At 41.2% G+C, this 22,674-nt stretch overlaps 1 protein-coding gene across 4 annotated transcripts in view; it reads right to left on the reverse strand.

Moving 5' to 3' along the window:
• Nucleotides 1-22,674, reverse strand: part of lrrc3b (leucine rich repeat containing 3B) — a 58,025-nt gene that overhangs the window by 29,571 nt on the left and 5,780 nt on the right. For 2 of the 4 annotated variants that reach the window (XM_080216237.1, XM_080216246.1), the window contains exon 2: nucleotides 15,337-15,414. The exons of 1 other annotated variant lie outside the window; for it this stretch is intronic. The gene's annotated coding sequence lies outside the window, so the exon portion shown is untranslated. Of the gene's footprint in view, nucleotides 1-7,227; nucleotides 7,283-15,336; nucleotides 15,415-22,674 lie in introns of those variants that run through there. One more of the 4 variants, XM_080216263.1, reaches the window with a different exon arrangement.

The raw sequence follows: 22,674 nt of genomic DNA on the forward strand, positions 1-22,674 counted from the left end.
TCTATATGAAAGTCAATGTATCATCCTTGTGCATTCCGTTATTGCCTATTTTCCTTGTACGTTCGCTTGTCCCACTGCTCCTGCATACTGCTCCACCAGTGGCTGCAGCATGGCCAGTGGATATCTGCCGACTTTCAATGGGAAAGATTGCAGATGGCTTTGCAGAATGACCTCAAGTGGCTGAGGGCTGAGAAAACTCAGCTTCAAACTGCACCATCTGAGCAAAGGCTGCAACAGTTTGGGTTGACTGGCTGTTAGGAACAGTAAGAGCACTGGCAGAGTGGCAGTGGTGGGAGGACAAATGGTACCATCTGAGTGGGGGCAGCCTCACAGAGCCATGGCCATTTTGGGACCTTATCAAAATACAGCCTTATTGATAAGGACTACTAAACAATTGGTACAAACACCTTTCTAGCTGGGATTTGGACTTGAATCTAAAACTAAACTCATCAAATGAAAATACCCTTTAAGCAGTATGGGTTGTACACTGGGTGAACGTGAATAAGATTCATGAACAGGTTCCTAAGCAATGTGAATCCACCTCATAAAATTAACCATCATTTAACAACAATCAGCACAAATGTCATCCAGACATTTCCCTTGAGGAAAATAAAAAGTTCAAACTAATGCAGTAGAATCGTCATTACTGAGATTAGATTCAAGGCATGTCTTATGCAATATCTGACCAGGAAGCAGCTGATACTGACAGAGGTGCAAAAATTGAAAAAGCACTTAATTCCTCAGCATAAATATCATTCAACAAAACCTGAACTTTGCCATTTTTATCAATAAACCTTACAGAGTCGCAAATTGAAATACTGCTCTGTTCTTGTGATCTACCCATCTGTGAAGTATTTCATGAGTGGTGGAGCAGACTCAAAGGGCAGAATGGCTTACTTCTGTTCTTATGTTTTGTGGTCTTATGTTTATTTCACCTTGAAGAATTTATCAGATTTAAGTGATTAGTCATCTTCCTCAGGACAAACCTCTGCTCATTTCTCCAGACCATAATGTTTTCCCCTTCAGTTGTTCATAGGAGCCTTCCATTTTTAACTTCAATGAACAATGTGACTGGAGAAAAGAATACAATGAGGATATTTCCCACTGCCCTCCTCATGCCTACTTTAAAGCAAACACAAAACCCAAAGCCTCTTCCTGAATGATCCTCCATCTTTGAGTAGCTGTTGAACCCCGAGGTTCTAGCTCTGTGCATTACTATCAAGAATTCACTGGTTCCACCAATAAACAGAATTTTGGCCTTTACTGAGACATGATGGAGTTTTAATGATGAAACTCTTCTTAGAATAGCACAGGTATTGGTGAAACAGCACCTATTGTACTGCATGCATTTTGGTCTCCTTACTTAAGGAGGGATATACTTGCAATGGTAGAACTTACAAAAATCCAAATCACAAGGGATAGAGTATTAGAAAAATTCAAGGGACTAAAGGCAGACAAGTCGCCAGGACCTGATGAACTGCATGTTAGAGTTTTAATGGAAGTGGCTGCAGAGATGGTGGACTCATTGGTTGAAAGTTTTCATAACTTGTTAAATTCCGGGAGGGTGGCAGAAGATTGGTAAACAGCCAATTTGACTCCCTTGTTCAAAAAGGGAGAAAGGCAGAAGACTATTGGCCAGTTAGTTTAACATCTATTATTGACAAGATACTGGAGTCAATAATCAAAGAGAAAATAGCTAATCATTTTGGAAAGCTGAATATAATCACATCTAGTCAACATGGTTTTATGAAAGGTAAATTATGTTTGGCAAATTTACTCAAATTCTTTGAGGATAATGCGGGGAGAGTAGATGTAGGGAAACCTGTAGCTGTAGTGGATTTAGATTTCCAAAAGGCATTTGACAAGGTACTGCATAAGAGGCTGGTGCGTAATGTAAAAGCCCATATAATTGGAGGAAGTATGTTAGCATGAATTGAAAACTGACTGTCACATAGAAAAGACAGTTGGAATAAATGGGCCTTTTTCAGAGTGGAAAGATATCACTAGTGCAGTGTCACAGGGATCACTTCTTGGTCCGTAATTGTTCACTATTTACATTAATGATCTGGAAGAAGTGTGGGATCCTCTATATGGTTTGCCTCAATTAAAAGGCTTCATTCTAAGTATTTCTGCCTAATGTAACTAGTCATGCTATGCTTTAAATCTAATGAAGCTAGCTTGGCCACATTTTAAAACTCAGTTAGAATTCTAGGTTTTGAGCTTAGAAATTGACTACATTTGAGAATGCAATGTTAAGCAAAGTTTTGCAGAAACAGAAACTATTGTGGTCACACAGCTATGAATTGTTTTTGAAAACTGGAGACTGCTTGTACCCAGCTCTTTAATAATAGACGATCAAATTCATATATTGTTAATAACAGCAACGTGTTCAGCTGTTCAGTTGTGTTGAATCCTGTACGAGCTTTTGGATTGAGTCTGTATTCTCTCTCTCTCTTGCTTACCAGTAAATTAATATCTTTCACTTTTTGTAAATGCTAATTTTAAATGATGTTCAATAAATGAAATTTTACTTCTGACCAGTTGTGTCTATGTCTATTCTAAGAAGAGAATAGACCCTACAAAGGAATATAACATTTCCAAATTCAACAATGATACCAAGATAGGGGGGAGGGCATGCTGTGATGAGGATACTGTGGCTCTGGTTATAGATAGATTGGGTGACTGGGCAAAAACCTGGCAAATGGAGCTTAATGTTGGAAGTGTGAAGTCATGCACTTCAGTAGGAGGAATGAAAAGCAGATTGTTATCCAAATGGAGACAGACTGCAGGTGAATGAAGTTCAGAGGGTTGTGTGAGTTCTAGTGCATGAATCACAAAAAGACGGCAGGCAGGTCCAACAAGTAGTTATCAAGGCAAATGGCATTTTGGCTTTTATTGCAAAGGGGCTGGAGTTTAAAAACAGAGGTTTTGTTGCAATTGTACATAGTATTGGTGAGACTTACCTGGAATACTGTGTGGAATATAGTTTTGGTCCTATTACATTAAACAGGATATAGTAACATTGGAGGCAGTCCAAAGGAGATTCACCATGCTAATTCCTGGGATGAGAAGACTGAGCTACCTAGGGAGGCTAAGTAGTCTTAGACTGTATTCCTTGGAGTTTAGGATAGTGTGTGACTTTATTCAAACATGCACAATCCCGAGGCAGTTTGACAGGGGAGACATGAGATATTTTCACCAGTAAGAGAGTTCTGAACCAGGGGACATAGCTACAAGATAAATGGCTGGTCAATTAAAACTGAGGTAAGTAGAAATTTCTTCTTGCAGAGGACGTCTGGAATTCTGTTCCCCAAAGGGTGATGGAGACCAGGTCATTGGAAGTATTTAAAGTGGAAGTGGATAAATATTTGATAGCTCAAGGAATAGAGAGCTCTGGGGAAATGGCACAGAAAAGGGCCTGGTGGCCTACACTTGCTTCTATTTCTCTTGTTCTTGTGTTGTGTGTAATGGGTCTGTAATTGCCTGCAGGCTTTGTGAAAATCTCTGACCAAGTAGAACAGAAGAAGAAAAGGACTTTCAGGAAATTTACCTAAAGAGATGTTGACCTGGATCAGCTCCTCAGCATGTCTATGAATAGCAGATGAACAGTACTGTACCCGTCAGTGCTGATGTATGAACAGAGGCCTGTGCCACAAACAGCAGTTCCTCCGCAAGTGGCTGCACTAGGCTGAAAAGGAAGCTTCACCAATGTGACACAGTGGTTAGCACTGCTGCCTCACAGCGCCAGGGACCCGGGTTCGATTTGCAGTTTGTGTCACTGTCTGTGTGGAATATGCATGATCTCCCCATGTCTGCGTGGGTTCCCTCCGGGTGCTCTGCTTTCCTCCCACAGCCCAAAGATGTGTGGATTTGGTTGATTGGCCATGATAAATTGCCTTTTAGTGCCAGGGGGATTAGCAGAGTAAATACATGAGGTAATGGGGATAGCACCTGATGGGATTGTTGTCGGTGCAAGCTCAATGGGCTGAATGGCCTCCTTCTACAATGTAGGGAATCTATGACTGCATGAATAGAGAAAGCAGAGATTGTTAAATTCACCTTCAGGGTCTGATTATCCTCCCAGAGACGGTTTGCAGCATGGTTGGTGCGCAACAATAGCAAAACCTTTAATGAGGTTGAAATCAAGCCTGAAATAATCAGCCGTTACCTTGGCGAATTCTCCATCATCTACAAGCCTGTCAAGCATGGCAAACCTGGTGTTGGTGCCACTCACTCCTCCAGGTTCATCTCTCGGAAGGAAAAGTTTACAATGGAAACGTTGTATAAATAAAATCGCTTCCAGTTAAAAAAAAACCAGGAGCTCCAGTGACTTCCTCACAATGACAGTGAGGCCTTTCAGCAGTGCCTCTGAACACTGAGGTAAAAACCAGCTCATCCTAGAAGCTTCACTTTAAACTCTTCAATCTCATTTGTACTGAAGTTGTGAAATACACCTTTTTTTGGAAGAAGGGCATGATGTTCATGTTAATGAAGTGATTCAGAATATTTACTATATTGTGGTCATTATCAGTTACAAGTCAATTTGTATATTTTAATGTTTTCGCCTGTTCCCTGTTTTTGTAAAATGAAAGAGATATTTTATTGTTCTACTTTGCCTTGATCTGCATTTTTCTAGGTCGATCTCAGCTGCCCTGCTCAGTCTGAATAAGTTTCTGCTAAATGATATGTTTATCCCTATGAACTCCTTCTTTCTGAAGGATTTTAGTCTTTTTTTCCCTTTTAGTTTGTTAATTCTATTGCCTTTTGTGGGTGAATCCAGAGATATGGGGCACCGTTTTAAAATTGTGGCTTTTCCTTTTAGGACAGAGATAAGGAGAATTGTTTACTCTCAGAGGGTCTTGTGACTGTGGAACTGTGCATCAGGAGGTGGTGGAGGGGAGGCAGAGGTTCTTGTTGGGCAAGGGAATCAAAGCTTATTGTGGATAGATGGGGATGTAGAATTTGAAATACATACAGATCAGCCATGATCTTATTGAATGGAGGAGCAGGCTCAAGGGACTGAATGGTCGACTCTTGCTCTTAGATCGTATGTTTGCATTTTTTAAAGAACATTCCATTTGTCTTCTAGATGGAAATATTAACATTGTTCACCAATCAATTTGTCTCAGTTCTTCCCACATCTCTTTGAACTTATTTGTTTTAAATTTAGAAACCTGTTTCCTGATCCTCAGTGTGGTAGCATTCCAATCATGTTAAAATAATTCTGTAACTCCTGTTCCTCAGGGGTGCTTTGACCTTTGCGTTTACTTGTACATTATCTGGGTCGTTGACCAGGTTAAGATGAGCACTGCCTTTAATGACTAGTCTGATGCACTGAGTCATGGCACAGTCACGCAGCACATTAACAACTGTATTAACACTGCATCTAAACCACTTGGGTTTCTGACTCAGGACTGCTTTTTTCACTGATATTTTTAACAACTGACAAGTCCTTAAACTGCAACTGACCCTCTGTTCTTTCCTACATTACAACAGTGACACTCTTCAAAAGTACCAATTAGCTATACAATGCTTTGGGACATTCCTGAAGGAACAAAAGACACAATAATAAATACGAGTCTTTCTTTTCTAATGGGATCATTTTCTTGTATTTTTGAAACTGTAAGGTTTGTGACAGAACTCCATCTAGGTATCAGCAATGGTTGACCTTGCGTTGCCCAGGATCTGTGACATACTACCACATTCTATATATCTAGTGCAGATTTGTAGTAACCCACTAAATTTCTGCTCTCAAAAATTTACCTTTTCAAAATGTCATCAGTTGGGATCTCCATATGCTACGCAACAAGATATTCAAATTTTTCATTCTTTCGGGATAGATTTTGCGTTGCATATCCATGAAGGAATTTTGAAAAGATTTTTGAGCAAATCAGGGACTCCTTGAGAGGATGAACTTCGTGGCTTGTCCTACTGGTCGGATCAGACCCAAAGAGGTAGGGCCAGAAGTGGGTGGAGCCATAATGGGGGGAGGCAGGGAGATGCTTCATAGGGTGGGTAAGGGAAGGGGGGAACTCTGCAGTTGGGGGGAGGGGGGCATTGGCATTGGCCGGGGCAGCGATCGGGGAGGTGGGGATCGGTTGGGGCTGCAGTCGGCTGGGACAGTGGTCAGGGGGTGGGGGGTGGATGTGGCGGGGGGCAATGTTTGGGGGGGGGGCACGGGTGAGTGACGATCGGCAAGGGATGTTGATGTCCAGGATGTCAGGAGATCTCCCGGTGTACTGTGTACACTATGTTAAGCCTTGTATACTCTCAGAGATGGGGCGTCTGCACAATGGTGCCCAAAAGCTCAGCCACCAGCTCTACTGGTGAGTTCAGGCTCTGTCCCACCCCTTACTGATGAGAATCACATCTTGGCTCTTTTTTTCTCTAAGTGCCACATTATTGGGAACTCATCCAAAAGATCTACATGATTCTTTCCCATTTCCATACTCGTTTAACACTTAGAAATGTTTTTGTTAAGATTGGTCCCCCCACACCCCCCACACTCCTGTGTTTCCAACTACAGGTCGAGTGAGTATCGAAACCCTCGGGTCTGATTGTATTGAGGATTTCAGATCATTTTACTTTTCAAATACCGCATATATTGTAATGGAGGCCTACTTACCTTACAATAGTCAAAGCCTCAGCTAGCTTTAGTCTAAGATAAATAAACTGGCTCAAAAAGGAAGATATATCACTGAATAAATAATGATCTCAGGGTACATGTAATATTTTCACACCTGTGGCACCATCTGTGATTCTGCTTGTAGGAGGAAGGTCGCAAGGTAAACATTGTGGACAAAAATCACATGATGCACAGTGCAGACAAATAACTAGAATTCCTGTGCTAAAGGTCAGATATAGTCAGCGAGGTTCATGGTGGCTCAGGACAGAGACTTCCTGTGCCAAAGGTCGATGTGGTTCAAAATAATGGGATTTGTAAATGTGTTCAGTTTTCAGATTTATGGATAAAGGATAATCCCTCCACCTTTATCTGCCAACTTAATCACACTGATTTACTCAAATATAGACTGGTAGGAAAAAAACTACTAATCACACCATAAAACCACAATAAATCAGATTATTCAAACCTTTATCTATGTTACCAGATGGGAATTAATAATGGCAACAAAATTAATCAAATTGCTTAAATTATTGATAGCCAACCATACATAGATTTATAAAGGATACAGTTTACAACATTAACACAACACAAAAAGTATTTACCCTTATCCTGAAAATTGATCAAGTCTGGATTGGAATCTGCCAGACAAGATTTGCCTGCAGAGTTAAGTCTTTATTTTTTCTGGAGCTGATATTACTCAGCCTAGATGTCGAGAATTCGTATTTTTCAGGGCTTCGCTCGTCCGCAGCCTCACTGTCGCTGTTCAGTTTTTTATTCTTAATACTTTTCTACATAAAAATAAACAGCATTCTGTCCTCCAAGGCAGCTGTCATTTCTATATTTGCTCCTTGTCTAGCTACAGACAGTATTTGTTCCCCTGTTGTGGTTACAGCCACTGCATGCGCTCCAGCTGTGTCTGCAGCTGCTCCCTATATCTATACCCTTGGTGTTGGTGTAATCTGTTTTCTTTCAAGGGCTGCATCAAAAAGCCTGTTCCTGATGGGTTTGTAGCCATTTAATATTCTTTTCCTCTCTGGAGTGCTTTTCTAAACCCAAGTCCACCCCCCCACCCCCGGTGCTGCCAAACCATGGCGACAATTCTCCCATCCCGCTACGCTCCTTTTTTAGTGCAGTGGGCCAGGAGATTCCCACGTTGGCCAATTTGTGGGGTTCATGCAAGCGTTCCCATCCTGATGGCATCTCCCAGTGTTGGATTTCCGGCAGCATCATATCCGCGCCAGAAATCAGCAGGGAAACAAAAAGACCATTTAAATGGTCATTTTAATATAAATGTAATTAGGCCCAGGACTGAAATCTCTGGGCCTGCTAGCATCTTCCCCCCAACACCTTGCCAGAGTGGTTCAGTCCAGCAGGCATTACAGTAGCTCCCCACTAACTGGGAACTAGTGGCCCAAGTGGCTGGAGTGAAGGGGGGGCAATGGGGCCTACCAGAGGGTTGGGCAGCAGGGAAGGGTGCCCCCTGGACATTGCCAACTTGGTAATGCCAGCCTGGGCCCTCTGGCACTGCCCAAGAGGAAACACACTGGGCTTCGGACAGTGCCTAGGGGCCCCAGGGGGCAGGGCTGCTGGCAGTATCGGGACTGCAGGGGTGGGGAATCGGAAGGAGGGCTGGAGATTGGGGCAGTCAAGGAGGGAGGGTTCGGAGCTAGCCTGGGAATGGTCGGGGCCAGCGATCAGACCGCTGTGAGACAGATGGCAGCAATGCGGGTGGTGGGACTGGCCAGCGATTGACCTGGCCAGCAGGCAGAGCAAAGCCACTGTGCATGTATCGATCTCAGTGCTAACAGATGGGTGCAGGCGCAGTAGTCCTCTACACCCCCCATCCCTCGCATGCATCGAGACCCACCCCTCGCTCTCCCCACCCTGCCCACATAAGGGAGCCCCACTGGGAGAACCCACCCTTGGCAGTGCCAACTTGGCACTGCCCACCTGACACTGCTCATCTGACATTGCCCATCTGACACTGCCAGATTGGCAGTTTCTGTGCTTGGTCATGTCCCTCACCACCACTTCTATGTCCCTGGCATGGTCATCATGACTGGTTCCCGCTTTTGAAAACCAGTAGTGATTCACCTCAGCATGACATCGTGCTGACTGGTTGGGCAGATGTTAAGGCATCCAGGCTGGTAAGTACTTATCCATTTATAGAAGTCAGGTTCTGGGGTGTTTTGGGGGGCAGGGGCCGCGGAGAAGATATCAAACTGAGATCTTGGTGGCGCAAATCTCATTTTAGGCCTTCTTGTGAAATTTAGCGATCATTACAGGATTTGCGCCTGTGGCTAATGTGGTCAATAGATTGCAGCCATTACCTCCTTGTTTCATGATGCCTAGAGTTTCTGTCATTAACAACAATCATCTATGTTACAAATGTTGCAACCAGGTTAGGAACCATTTAAACAAGAAACTCAAACAACTAACGATTGACCAACAGAACTATGGCACAAGATTTTATGTTTTTAAACAAAAATGAAGTCTAAAACAGAATTTTCCCCCAAAAAATTCTAGGTGTCACAAAAGCTGGGAGCTTTGTCCATGTTTGCTTGTGCACACAGCTCTGTCCAACATTTGATTGATTCTACATGTGGCTCATGTGTTCTCTGTGTGGTTGGTAATATATACAATTCGACATTAACCCTATATGTGCCAGACCCTTATACTGCAGATTTTTGTTTTATTCTTTATTCCAATTTAATCCAATCAAATCAAGTCCAATTCAGAGTCCCAACTAGTTGGGATATTCCCGATCCAAGCTGACAAGACAGGGCTCTCACCTCCTGTCTTGGGCGTGATCTACATGTTCCAAGCTGATTGGAGTAGGTGTAGCTCCTCCTCCAAGGCTTGATCTCATTTGCATCTTAGCCAAAAGGCCGAGATGCCGCTTTAAAAAATTGCTTCAAATGAAGCTAAATTGTAACCTAATGACTTCAACCAAGTGCAGCATGTCGCTACTACGCTTGATCTTAGCCAGGGACACAGTGAATTCTCACGCTAAGAAGACATTTGTTCATATTTTTCTTCTAAGTACAGCATCCATTTTGTGGTTAGACTAACACTGCAGAATGCTTCTATAATTGTATTTCCTTTGTAACAAAACATAGCACTATGTCAAGAGTATCGCTGCAACAGGAGCTGGTTGTTGATTGCTATTATATGATAGTTTGATTAAATAGAGAAAGAGGTATCATGTAGTCAAGCTAAACTATTTATCACAACTTAAAATTGCTGCATTCTTAACGTTGATTTAAATATTCTGTTATTCGCATACTCTAAGTCTCAATTACAGTGCTTGTTTTCGCCAACAGATGTTGCTGCATTTATTTGCTTCTATCCTGCATTTGAACAGGAATAAAAGTTTCTAGGAATCAATAGAGGAGATTTATTCAATCTATAGGAATAAGCATTGTATGATTGGAAGTGCAGTTTCCAAGTATTTTGTCAGTAATTACTTTGACTGATAGACTAAATAATGAAAGATCAGTACTTAGGATTTTTGCTATCCATGAGTAATGGCTTTTTCTTGGTGTTCTAAAACTTTTAAATGTTCCTGTACTGTACTGTTCTTTATTCTTTGGTTACTGACAACTACTTTGTCAGTAATCAAAGAATAAAGAACAGTACAGCACAGGAGCAGGCCCTTCAGCCCTCCAAGTCTGTGCCAATCATGTCTGTGCCTATCTAGACCAACCGCCTGTATCCCTCTATTCCCTGTCTGTTCACGTATCTAGAACAAATAAATCTTAAATGTGGCTAATATCTGCCTCAACTATCTCACTTGGTAGTGAATTCCAGGTCTCTGTGTAAAAAATTTACCCTGCACATCTCTACTGAACCTTTCCCCCCCCACCCCTCCCCCTTTACCTTGAACATGTGCCTCCTTGTAATTGTCATTTCTGCCATAGGAAAAAGCTTCCAATTGTTCACTCCATCTGTGCCCCTCACAATTTTATAAACTTCTATCAGATCACTCTCTCAGCCTTCATCTTTCCAAGAAGAACAATCCCAGTTTATTCAATCTCTCCTCATAACTAATACCCTCCACACCAGGGTAAGATCCTGGTAAACCTTTTCCGTACTCTCTCCAAAACTTCCACGTCGCTTATAGACTAAAGGGTATCGAGGAAACATGGGAGCAAATAAGAGGCATAGGGTAGCGCAGAAATATACAAGGGCTGGCATGGGGGTGGGAGAGGGCAACAATCTGTGCTGCACCATTCAATAACTGGAGAACAGCATTGGGATTAGTGCATTAAAAAGTGAAAGGATATTTTCAGAATCCATGGAACTTGTGTGTTGAATTCTTTTTGATATATTTTCCTTCATCTATCAGATGCTTTGCCTCCAGCATGCATCCATCAATGCAACATACTTGAAAATATACCTCAGATCTGCTTTAACTATAGTTTGTAAAGCACAATCAATTTTGAACAGGACAGATTGGGGACAGACTGATATACTAAAATCATCAAGAAGATGTGAAACACCAATCAGGAGTCAGCAATCAAAAAACAGCACCAATAAATTAACTAGCAAGGAGAAGATGAACCACTGAACTTATCTTGTTCTTCAGTAACTAGATAGCACAGTCCGATGGATAAAGTGGCAGGGAAGATTGGGGTGAAATTGGTTTTGGATGGTAGCACAAAACAGATGGTAGCAAAGCGCATTTTACTTTCCAGCAAATTTTATTTTTCGCTGAAATCAATTGAAGAAATAAGTCCTGCCTGATTGCCTATTGACTGTACTGTGCTACAGCACAGGTTCAATTTCACCCCCATGGTTTCTATTCTAATAAACATAGAAAGATTGCAGAAATGCTCCTATTCCCTGCTCTCCACTTCCACTCACTGCTGTCTGTTGCGCCTTGGTTCACATTGAGACTTGTCTAAATGTTATAATGCTGCAGAATCCAGGCTCCCAGAAAGCAAAACAACAGGAGATTAGCTAGTTATTCATTTGTTGACCTGACTAAGCATGCAAATTACAAAGAAGCATGTTTATCACCATCCCTCCAATGCGTCACATTTCCCATTTTGCCCTAATCGTCGTCATGTTCCTGTGATAAATGGAACACATGACAAGCCGATCTAAACTAGGAAGAGGCAGTTTTGTGAGACTAAATATTACACTCTGTAAATGAGCCTGCTTTGCACCAACTTTTTAGGCACCACGTGGACTACTAATGCTCCTAAATGATGATCAGGACGCACTTTCAATTGGAAATCTCCAACCATCATTTTCAGTAAGGACAGATAAAATCTTTATCCATTTCCTGAGGAGGTATTAGTCCCCTTGTATATGAGACATTGCCTTTGTTGTGTACCACCATAGTGACGCTATTGATTGCACAGTAGAATAAGACAATTCTATAAATGGTGTTTCACACCATATCTGTACTCTATTCTGTGAACTTGGTGCAAAAGTCCTAGCTGTCTGAGAGAACTGAAGAAAAGGCAGCTGAAAATGACTTAAAATGTGGGTATATGGAATAGCTGAGACTGAGGGGGTGTTTCTCCCATCCTTGTAGCGCTAGTTTCCTGGCACAGCAGGGTGGGAGAATCTTGCGGCCAGGTATGCTCGGGATTTGGACATGAGTTTCCGCCGCTTGCACATCTCCCAGCGTTGGATTTCCAGTGCCGTCAGATCTGTGCTGGAAACTGGTAGGAAGGCCAGGTAAGTCATTTTAAGATATTTTAAATCTGTTTTTAATGTCATTAGCAGGCTCAGGACTGAGTTCTCTGAGCCCACTAGCCTCCCCACCACCCCCCCACAAGGAGTATTTCATTCCAGTAGACTTTACAGTAGATCATCACGTTTGGGGATCTACTGGGACGACCCCATGAAGTGAAGGGGGGGGGTGCTATTTGGGGGCAGGGCTTAAGGGGTGATCAGTGCGGGGGATCGTGCTGTCACTCTACCATTGGGGTTGATGAGGGCAGGAAGTGAGGCCAGCGATTGGGGCAGGCTGTGGGGGGGCAGGGAGAGGGTCTGCCTCCTGGGGGGATCTGCACTGTGGGGCGGGGGTGCATGGAAGGGTTTGGGGGGGGCAACATTTGGGGGTCCCAGGCTGGCCAGTAATTGAGTTGCCCAGCAAAGAGGGAGACTGACAGTTCAGGCCCACTGCGCATGCACTGAGGCCTATTGGTTTCAGTCTTCCAGGAAGGAATAGGCCCCACCCCCTGAAATCTAATGATGTTCATGCTGGTGCCCTGTGCATTGCACAGAGCGTGGGAGATTCTAATCTGAACTCCCACTGAAAGAACCAACGTAAATTACTCCAGTTTTCCCACAAATTCAACACTTTGAATTCTTTTGGGAGAGTTCCAGCGTGAATGTATGAGGTCCACCAGCAACTGTATATGGAAAAGGAATGTGTTTTATACCACTGGGGTATTTTTGGTCAGTATGCACTGCCAATGAGGGTTCCTTCTGGTCTTTTGGATTTGACGCAGGAGCTTTCAGAAAAGTTACAACATGGATAACTGGCTTGCAGTGGCCAGGAGTTCATAATGACATCCCTCTTTGATCCTTCGATGCTGACTTTCCTATCACTGTGAAGCAGAATTTGCCAAGCATTGGATTGTTCACCCATTCATTGGGAACGTGAGCTGGATTTAGGCCATTGTGAGACAGGTTAGTTTTACTCTACTGATGATTGTCTTGTTGCAATAGTACTTCTGCTCAGTAAAAGTGAAACCAGAGGTTCTGGTGTACAATGCATACACTTGACTAAGGGGACAACAGAACGCAGTTCCTACCTGTGGGATAATGACTGAACACCTCTAAGAAATACAAGGCTAGATTTTTGATTTATGTCTCCAGAGCTCCAAACAGTATAACTATTGTAAATGGAAAGTATTACATCCAATTTCACAAAAAGCAAGTTCCACATTCTTTCAGATCAAGGTGAAATGAATAAGTCTAGTGCATCACTCAAACCAGCCTCCCATCCACTGACACTGTCTACACTTCCCACTGCCTTGGAAAAGTAGCCACCATAACAAGGAACACAGGCACCCCAACATTCTCTCTTCCACTTTCTTCCATTGGGAAAAAGATACAAAAGTCTGAGGACGCATACCAACTGACTCAAAAACAGCTTCTTCCCTGCTGCCATTAGACTTTTGAATGGACCTACCTCGCATTAAGTTGATCTTTCTCCACACCCTAGCTGTGACTGTAACACTTCATTCTGCACTCTCTCCTTCTCTATGTACGGAATACTTTGTCTGTATAGCGCGCAAGAAACAATACTTTCAACTGTATACTGACACATGTGACAATAATAAACCAAATCAAATCAAATTAAAACATGTTGAGGACTACCAATAGGTTAACGATCACGAACAGAATTCAATTCAATTGTAAAACAGAGGATGAAGCTAGCCATGAATTTTTAAGCCATATTCATCTCCTTCAAAGCCCACCTCTCTACACTCAGTGGGCAGAACTAAACATTACCCTTCTGATGGGCATGCAAGAGGGGAATCTGTACAACTCCTCAGATGGCTTTTTCACTGGACTCCTGCTTATCCTGACTTCTCTGCAATTCTGAGTGGGCAAACAAGGCCTAAGCCGGCTGGCTCAACCTTGACCATATATCGAGGCCCTTGGTGGCCAATTAGTGACCACTTATGGGAAATTTCCTACCCAGCTTTAGTTTTCAGGCAGGAGTTGTTCAAGGGCAGGGGAGAAGTCTGGAAAGTGACCTTCTTCAGGCCTTGGGTGGGAAAGGGGAATGGGGGGTGTGCCTCCATCAACAACCTTCAACATAGAGCACCCCCCCTCAGGTTGGCCCCTCCAGGTGTACTCTCCCCCCATACCCCCTCTCCCACCCCCTGCCTATGGTCCCTATGGTCTCACCTCCCTCCTTTGTCTTGAGATCCCCACATCCTCCAGGACTTAGAATCTGGGAACTGCTTGGAGTTCCAACAGCTTCTGATGCTGCTGGAGCTGGTGAGCTGTCAGGCAATCTAATTGGCCGACATATCTGAAATAGGATTTTCTCCCAAACAAAGTGCAGAAGTCCCACCTCCAGTCAATTAACATTTGTAGTAGAGATCAATAACAGTGGGGCAGCCAGTATCAGCAGAATGCACTCAATGGTGGGAAGGGAAATTCTGCCATCCTAAATATCCTGGCCAGCATTCCCAGCATTAAGAAAGAGTCACAGTCATATCTGAGATTGTGGTACAGTTCCCCCCTCCCTCCCTCATCTTCCTTGACAATTTAAAGTAGCTGCCACACTATTTGCTTCTAATATCTCAGCTCCATCACCTAGTTTCAAGGGACTGCCCTTATAAAGTTTAATTCATTGCTGTCCAAATACAAACAGGGCACATCCAGTAATGAATGGCTTCTCCTCTGTTTCTGCACTGCTATCTGTATGCTCTCCTAGAACCTAACCTTGCCCTACAGCCCATCCTTACTTCTCTTCCATGTCTACAAGTTCCCCTTGGTAATATCATCCCCGGATTAGCATTCACTCTGATGCTGATAATGCAATTTGCATTTTTTTCTGCTCTGTGCCTTTCTATGCATTGGTAGACAGACCCTCCTATGAGAATCTAGGTAAGTGTACCATGTGAATGGCACAGACCCATACAGGTACAGTTTGTTACCTATCTCTTTTGTGTGTTTACTCACAATCAGTACAGTGGTAATAAAGGACTGAAATTGCATTGATATGGTACCTTGTTTGTCCTTGCGATTCCCACAGTGCTCCTTTGAAATATAGACAAGTTTGCAGTCAACTTGAACACAACATGATTCTATAAACAAAAAACAAAATAAATACCCAGTTAGTCTTTGTAAAAGAAGTTCTTGAGGAATGGATATTAATGGGACACTGGGAGAGCTCACCACATTTTTCTAATACTGCCATGAAAAACTTTATGTTATTCACCCACAAACAATGTTTAGGCCTCCTTATTCAAACACCCCCATTCCCAATCATGAAATCTTTTCAAAACCCCATGTCCATGATGTACCTTAGTGACTGGGACCAATCCTTGAATCCCAGCCAGTGGCTTAGAATAGAACTATAGAATTCCTAATTGCAGAAGGGGCCCATTGAGTCTGCAACAACTCTCTGATACAGCATCTTACCTAGACCCACCCCGAACTACCCCCATAACCCCATGCATTTACCCCACTATTCCCCCTAACCTACACATCTTGCGACACTATCAGGCTATTTATCATGGCCAATCCACCTAATGTGCATCTTTGGAGTATGGGAGGAAATCCACACAGACATGGGGAGAATGTGCAAACTCCACACAGACTGTCACCCAAGGCTGGAATCAAATCTAGGGTCCTGGCATTGTGAAGCAGCAGCACTAACCACTGTGCCACAGTGCCACCCCACTATGCTACTTCCTTTTGCTTGACATCCTGTTCCCACCCATTAGCCAGCTGCCGCATCCCTCCTCTTTCAGGTGGGCAACAGATTTAGAACAGGCAGATGAGGCCTTGCATGATTTTGAACAGCTCTATCAAAATGCTCCTTGATTGTGCCTGCTGTAAGGAGAACAATCCCAGCTTCTCTAGTTTCTCCACATATCTGACGTCTTGCCATATGTTTGAAAATTTCTAGATTTCATTTTCTCCAATGCATAATATTTACAATCTTCCATTCGCCTATCTGTAATATTCAATATTCCATTGTTAATTGACACACAGAAGGCTAGGCTTTGAATTGTGAAATAATATAAAATGTGTGAGAATCAACTGGCAGTCCAATTTACATCCTTTTTTTCCCCCATTGGCTCCAATGGAAGTAAAAGTGAAGAGTGATGTAAAACAGACTGCTGGTTCTGATCACTCATTTTACTCAGCCAGAGTTACAATCTACCCCAGAGATTTGGATTATCACAACTTTCAGAAGGACAATCAAGCAAAGTAAATATCAAGATCAATGTCCAGGCTGGTATTTATAATTAATAAATTTACTTCTCAAAATTATTTATATTTCTTGGTATGTATTAATTGTTATTTAATCTACAATTTTGATGTATTCATATACTTTTGAAGAAACGTTTTCTCTAACTTTGTTCATTTTTGACAATATTTCTTCTGTTATAATGTAACGCGCTGATGCTGAAGTATCTTGGACAATTCACTGCTTTGCAGTAGCGAAATTTTGAGACATTGATACTAATTATCAGATAACTGTATCTGAACAGTATAACCTTGACCCAACTGCTAAGATATTCACAGAATATATCAAAAAGAATAATAAAAAACTCATAAGCCAATGAAGACCGCCCCATCAAGACAACAATGAAGTCTGTTACAATATTCACCCAATCCATATTCCAAAAACTCTTTTGCAAGTACAAAGGAAAGAGGAACAACCCATGCTGAAAAAAATGTTTAAAATCTTTCTCCCTCCGTAACAGACAAGTAAAGTTTCACAATCTAGTAATGGAAATCTGCATGAGCTGAAACTTTCCATATACGCTTTGGAAGACATATCATTAAAGGTGTTTTAAAGATGTGTGATTCTATTGCTACATTGATCCTATTCTTGTGCTAATTGTTTAAATATCACTTATAAAGTGACAAATTTTATTTTTAGTCATAAGCATGCAGCTTCATGAAGAAAACTATATTGTTGATATAAGCAATTTTCAAAAATACTTGCAGCAACGTAACTCGTTCAACTTTCCTCTTTTAATCAGCAGATATTGTTGACTGCTCAAACTGTGTCTATTTGCATACATTTTTAGTGGTTCCTCAATGAAAGCTTTTCCATCCCTCCATCCTAAGTTGTGACATTTTGCTCAGTTCTGAGTGTGTCATTTCAACCAATCAGACCTGATTGTCATACAGAAATCGCCATTTTTCAAGAATGGCACCAAAATGTGAGGCCCAAAGTATGGCAGACAAAGCATGCACCACACATAGGAGGGTAATTTTAGCTTAACCCACATGTGGCAAACATTTGGGATCAAACTGGCAGCTTATCTTACAATTCACTCAACTTTACTCTTTATTAGAAAGTAAACTTGAGCAAATAGTAAAAGGAATGACCAACCTGCTCCCGACAATTTCCCACCATTATGGTAAGTCACCACAACATTTTAATATTTATTAGAAGGGTGCATTGGCATTGTTGATCATGAGTGAAATTAAGATCATGGTGGGAATTTTCCTATCCCGCCCGCCACAGAAATCATAGCAGATAGGGGGGCGGACCAGGTAATGGTCCGCTGAACTTGGGAGGGATTTTCCAGTCTTGGGGCGAGTGCAGTTGAGAAATCCTGCCCTATGTCTCCTAATTGGTTTGAAGTAACTTGATCACCAAAAAACTGTTCAAATCAGCTTCCTGAGCTTTGCTAATCATGGTTCTTCAAAATCACCAATTTTGTGTGTTTCAAAAGGATAGTTATTTAAATATATTCTTTTAATTTTTCTTGAATGCTGTAGTAAACTTTATAATAATAGTTTATGCACAAAACAAAATACTGTAAGTGCTGGAAATCTGAAATAAAAACATGGAATGTTGGAAATGCTGAGCCGGTCTGAGAGCATCCAGTTAACATTTCAGGTCTGTGAAATATTCATTCGTGTTTAACTGTTCTCTAAAGCCAAGCAGCAGAACTTAAGGACAAAATATTCCACAATGTTTGTCACAGTACGGAGAATGTCTCAGAGGTTTATACAAATGGAAACATGGAGAAGCAGGAGGAAAAGGGAGAAGCAGGAAAAAGAGGGAGAACAGGATTGGGGTAGCACAAAGGGTGAAGCACCATTGATGTTTAGAATCAGGTGACAGTGCACTGGAGAAGATTTCAGAGGATGGACATAGTTAGCTGAAGGCGTAGCTTCTGATGGTAAAGAGGAAACCCGTAACAACTTGATGTTAAGATCCCTTACATCCAATGGAAATCCCAATTATTCAAATCATCCCAATGGAAAGAAGATTGGAGGTATGCCACATCCTCCGCAATCACTCTTTTCATGACCTAGCAAAAGTCATTAAATTATAATTTAGGCGATAGTCAAACTGTGATTTGCCAAATATAAAATTTGCCATGTTTCTAAGACAAACCAGTTCAAATTTGTTAACTACATTTTTGGGCTGTGTTCATTATCTTGAATTGATAATTATCCTTTAGAGTCATGGAGTTTTACAACACAAAAAGAGGTCCTTCAGCCCACCATGTCTGCACTGACCATCAAGCACCTATCCATTTTAATCCCATTTTCCAATGCTTGGTCCATACTTTTGTATGCTATGGCATTTCAAGCACTCAACTAAATGCTTCTTAAATATTATGACAGTTCCTGCCTCTATCACCCTTTCAGGAGTTAGTTCGATTATCACCACTTCCTGGGTGAAAACGTTTTTCCTTAAATTCCCTCTAAATCTTTCGTCCTTTACTTTACCTTAAGTCAATGCCCACTGATTATTGATCCCTCTACTTAGGAGAAAAGATCCTTCCTATCTTTATTCAAATCAATAGTCTGTCTAGTAACTGAGTGCCGAAGAGTGAGCTATGACTGTAATACTACATTCTGCACCCTCTCCTTTCCTTCTCTGTGAAAGGTACGCTTTGTGTAGCGCGCAATAAACAATACTTTTCACTATATTCTAATACATGTGACAATAATAAATCAATCAAATCAAAATCCTTTCCTGGATTGTTATCTACATCCCATACTCTTTCCAGGTGGTTCTCACTTCTAATAATTTAAATGCACACAGTCTTTCAAGCATTATCAGAATTAGATATTGCACTAATGGCTTTCCCTCAATTGTGATCACATTATAAATTAAATAATTAGACCTGTTATACATGTGCATTGGACAAGATCACATCCAGTTTCATATGAGATTTACCCAACTTTTCAGCCACAAATATTTTGTCAAAATTTAGCATCACCTTCTCAGGTTATTTTTTTCCTGACATTACAATCTTGCTCTCATACGTGGCAATTTGCATTCACCTTTTATCACACCTTTATCTTTCAATCCAGAATCAGTTGTGCCTGTTTTTCATTCTCATGATCTCATCGCCATATTTTTGTCACCTATACCAGTTCCAAAGGTTATCTATTTTAGCAAGAATAATACATTTTCAGTGACATTCAGAAATTCATTCCTTATGAACATACCAATTAGTAAGAATTGGCCACTTGGCCCCTCAAGCCTATTCCACCATTCAATAAGATCGAGACTGATCTGATTTCTCCCTATTCCCACCTAGCCTATATATTGTGTTTTCACATTTCCATATATCCATGTTACAGGTTAGCCGTTAATAACACTAATTTGCCGTGTTAAAGGCATTAAGTCAATCATGTCTCTATTTTATTCTTTCCACCCTGTTGTTTTGCCGATATTCTGTCCAATATTTCAGTTACATCCTGTTATACTTCTACTCTAGGCAGTTCGTTCTGTGTGATAGCCTCCGATGTTCCACATTGAATAGTTGCTACGTGCTATCTGGAATGCTGTTTGTACAAATTATATTTTTTTTAATTGGAAAATATTTCTCACTGGAAACAATAAACTCAAGGAAATCCCCAAAATTGTTCTTTAGATTAAAAAAAATTTGAAAGTAAGTCTATGTGAATTATATTTGATTAGTGATTAGTCTTTTTGCATACAGTCAACTTGCTTTTCAGTGCTGAATGATTTCCTTTCAATTAAAGGCTCACATGTCAACATTTTTCAACTTAAGGTGGCAGTGTCTAAAGTTAATCAATAGCTGCAGGTCAGATAATGAATACAGCTCGACAGTATAGTTCACAAAATTAGACTGGTTTGTCTTGTTGCAAAAACATGGCAAATTTTATATGTGGCATGTCACAGTTTGACTACTGCCTAAGGACCTGACGCTGGCTTTTCAAATCTCTTTGTTGTTCTAACTTACTCATTCCACCTCACCCCATGTGTGTATACGCCTCTTTCTTTGTCCGTAAACCTCTCTTGTCTGCTTTGTCTATTTCTTTCTCTCTTGTGTTTGCCTCTCTGACCATCACATTTCTTTTTCCAAATCTCTATTTCCCTTCGCTGTGTATCTCTGACCCTCCAATATATTTTACTTTGTTCCCAAATTTCTCCATTTTTTTTTTCCTCTCCAGGTTTTGTCCCTCCACTGATCCAATTTGTCTGTAACCTTACAATCACTCTCTAATAATGGGGTTAAATAGTACTTTTGTTAGCAATGATCGGGTATTGGATAAATCAAGGACATCCAAGCATATGTATCCTGCCATGATAATAAATGAGACATTGCTTCACCTAACATTGTTATTGATTCATGTTCCAAGTGACATCTGCCATGTTTTAGACACTGCCATGAAACCGGTGCTTCCCTTTACATCTCCTCCTTCAATTTGAAGCAAAGGGCTTCTCAAAATTAAATCTATATTCAAAATGCTTTTCTCACAGTCTTATGACTGTTAATTAAACAGAAACTTGCGTGCACAGTATAATTAGCAAAGAGTACAGAAATACTAGCAATCATTTCTACATGTACAGATAAATTGATGAAACAAAGTAATCTTTTTAATGCTTGTTCTCAACTGCAACTTTTTCGGGAGTGCAACAGGTCACTTAGCCTCCAGATAATAAAAACTCATGTTCTTTTCAGCGATGAATGTAAAGAACATTGAGATGCCCTAAGGTCATGAAAGGAGCTATGTAACATGAAATACCTTTCTATGGAATTGTTGCAATCCATTATTAAAGTAGTAACATTTGGAAAGTCAAAGCACAAGCCACCAGAGTCAGCATGGTTTTAAGAAGGGTAAATCGTGTGAGTAATTTGCTGCAGTTCTTTGAAGATGTAACAAGCAAAGTGGGTAATGAGGGTCCTGTAGTTGTAGTGTATCTGGACTTTGAGAAGGCATTTGATAAGGTGCTGCACAAAAGGTTAATACACAAGATAAGACCCCCAAGGGGTTCAAGGTAATATATTAGCTTGGATAGAGGATTGGCTAAGCAACAGAAAGCAGAGAGTGGGGATAAATGGGTCTTTTTCTGGTTGATAAGATGTAACTCATGGTGTGCCACAGGGTTCAATCCTCGAGCCCCAATTATTTATAATCTATATTCATGACTTGGATGAAGGGATAGAATGTACAATAGTCAAATTTGCATATGACACTAAAAGAGGTGGGATGACAAGTTGCATTGAGGAAATAAGAAATTTACAAATGGATTTGGATAGATTAGGTGAGTGGGTGAAAATCTGGCAGTTGGAGTTTACATAAATAAGTGTGAGGTTATCCATTTTGGTGGGAGGAATAAAGGCAACTTATTATGTAAGTGGAGAGAAATTTCAAAATGTTTTGGTGCAGAAGGATCTGAGCATCCTCATGCATGAATTGCAGAAAGTTAGTATGCAGGTGCAGCAGATAACAAGAAAGTCAAAGGGAGTTTTGGCATTCATTGCTAATGAAATAGAGTATAAAAGTAGGGAAGCACTGCTACAATTATATAGGATATTGGTGAGACTACATCTAGAATATTGTGCACAGTTTTGGTCCCCTTACTTGAGGAAGAATATAAATGCATTTGAGATGGTTCAGAGAAGGTTCACTATATTGATTCTTGGATTTGCCTCATGAAGGGAGATTGAACTGTTTAGGCCTATACTCGCTGGAGTTTAGAAGAATGAGAGATCAAATTCAGATATAAGATGCTAAAGGGGATTGAATGGGTAGGTGTACAGCAAATGTTTGCCTTTGTTAGACATTCTCGAAGGAAAGGCCATAGTTTTAGACTAAGAAGTGGCAAATTTAAAACAGAAATAAGGAAGAATTATTTCACTCAAAGGGTCATGAATCTGTGGAATTCTCTACCCCAAAGTGCAGTGGAGATTGGAAAATGAAACAAATTTAAGGAGGAGATGGATAGCTTTTCAATTAGTAGCAGAATAAAGGATTATGGGGAGCGTGCAGGAAGGTGGATATGAGACTGAGATGAGATCAGTCATGATCATATTGAATAGCACAGAAAGTTCCAGGGGCTGGATTGCCAACTCCTGCTCCTAGTTCTTATGTTCTAATGT

This window comes from Carcharhinus amblyrhynchos, chromosome 2, assembly GCF_965287045.1.
Source record: "Carcharhinus amblyrhynchos chromosome 2, sCarAmb.v2.hapA, whole genome shotgun sequence".
Taxonomy (NCBI): Eukaryota; Metazoa; Chordata; class Chondrichthyes; order Carcharhiniformes; family Carcharhinidae; genus Carcharhinus; species Carcharhinus amblyrhynchos.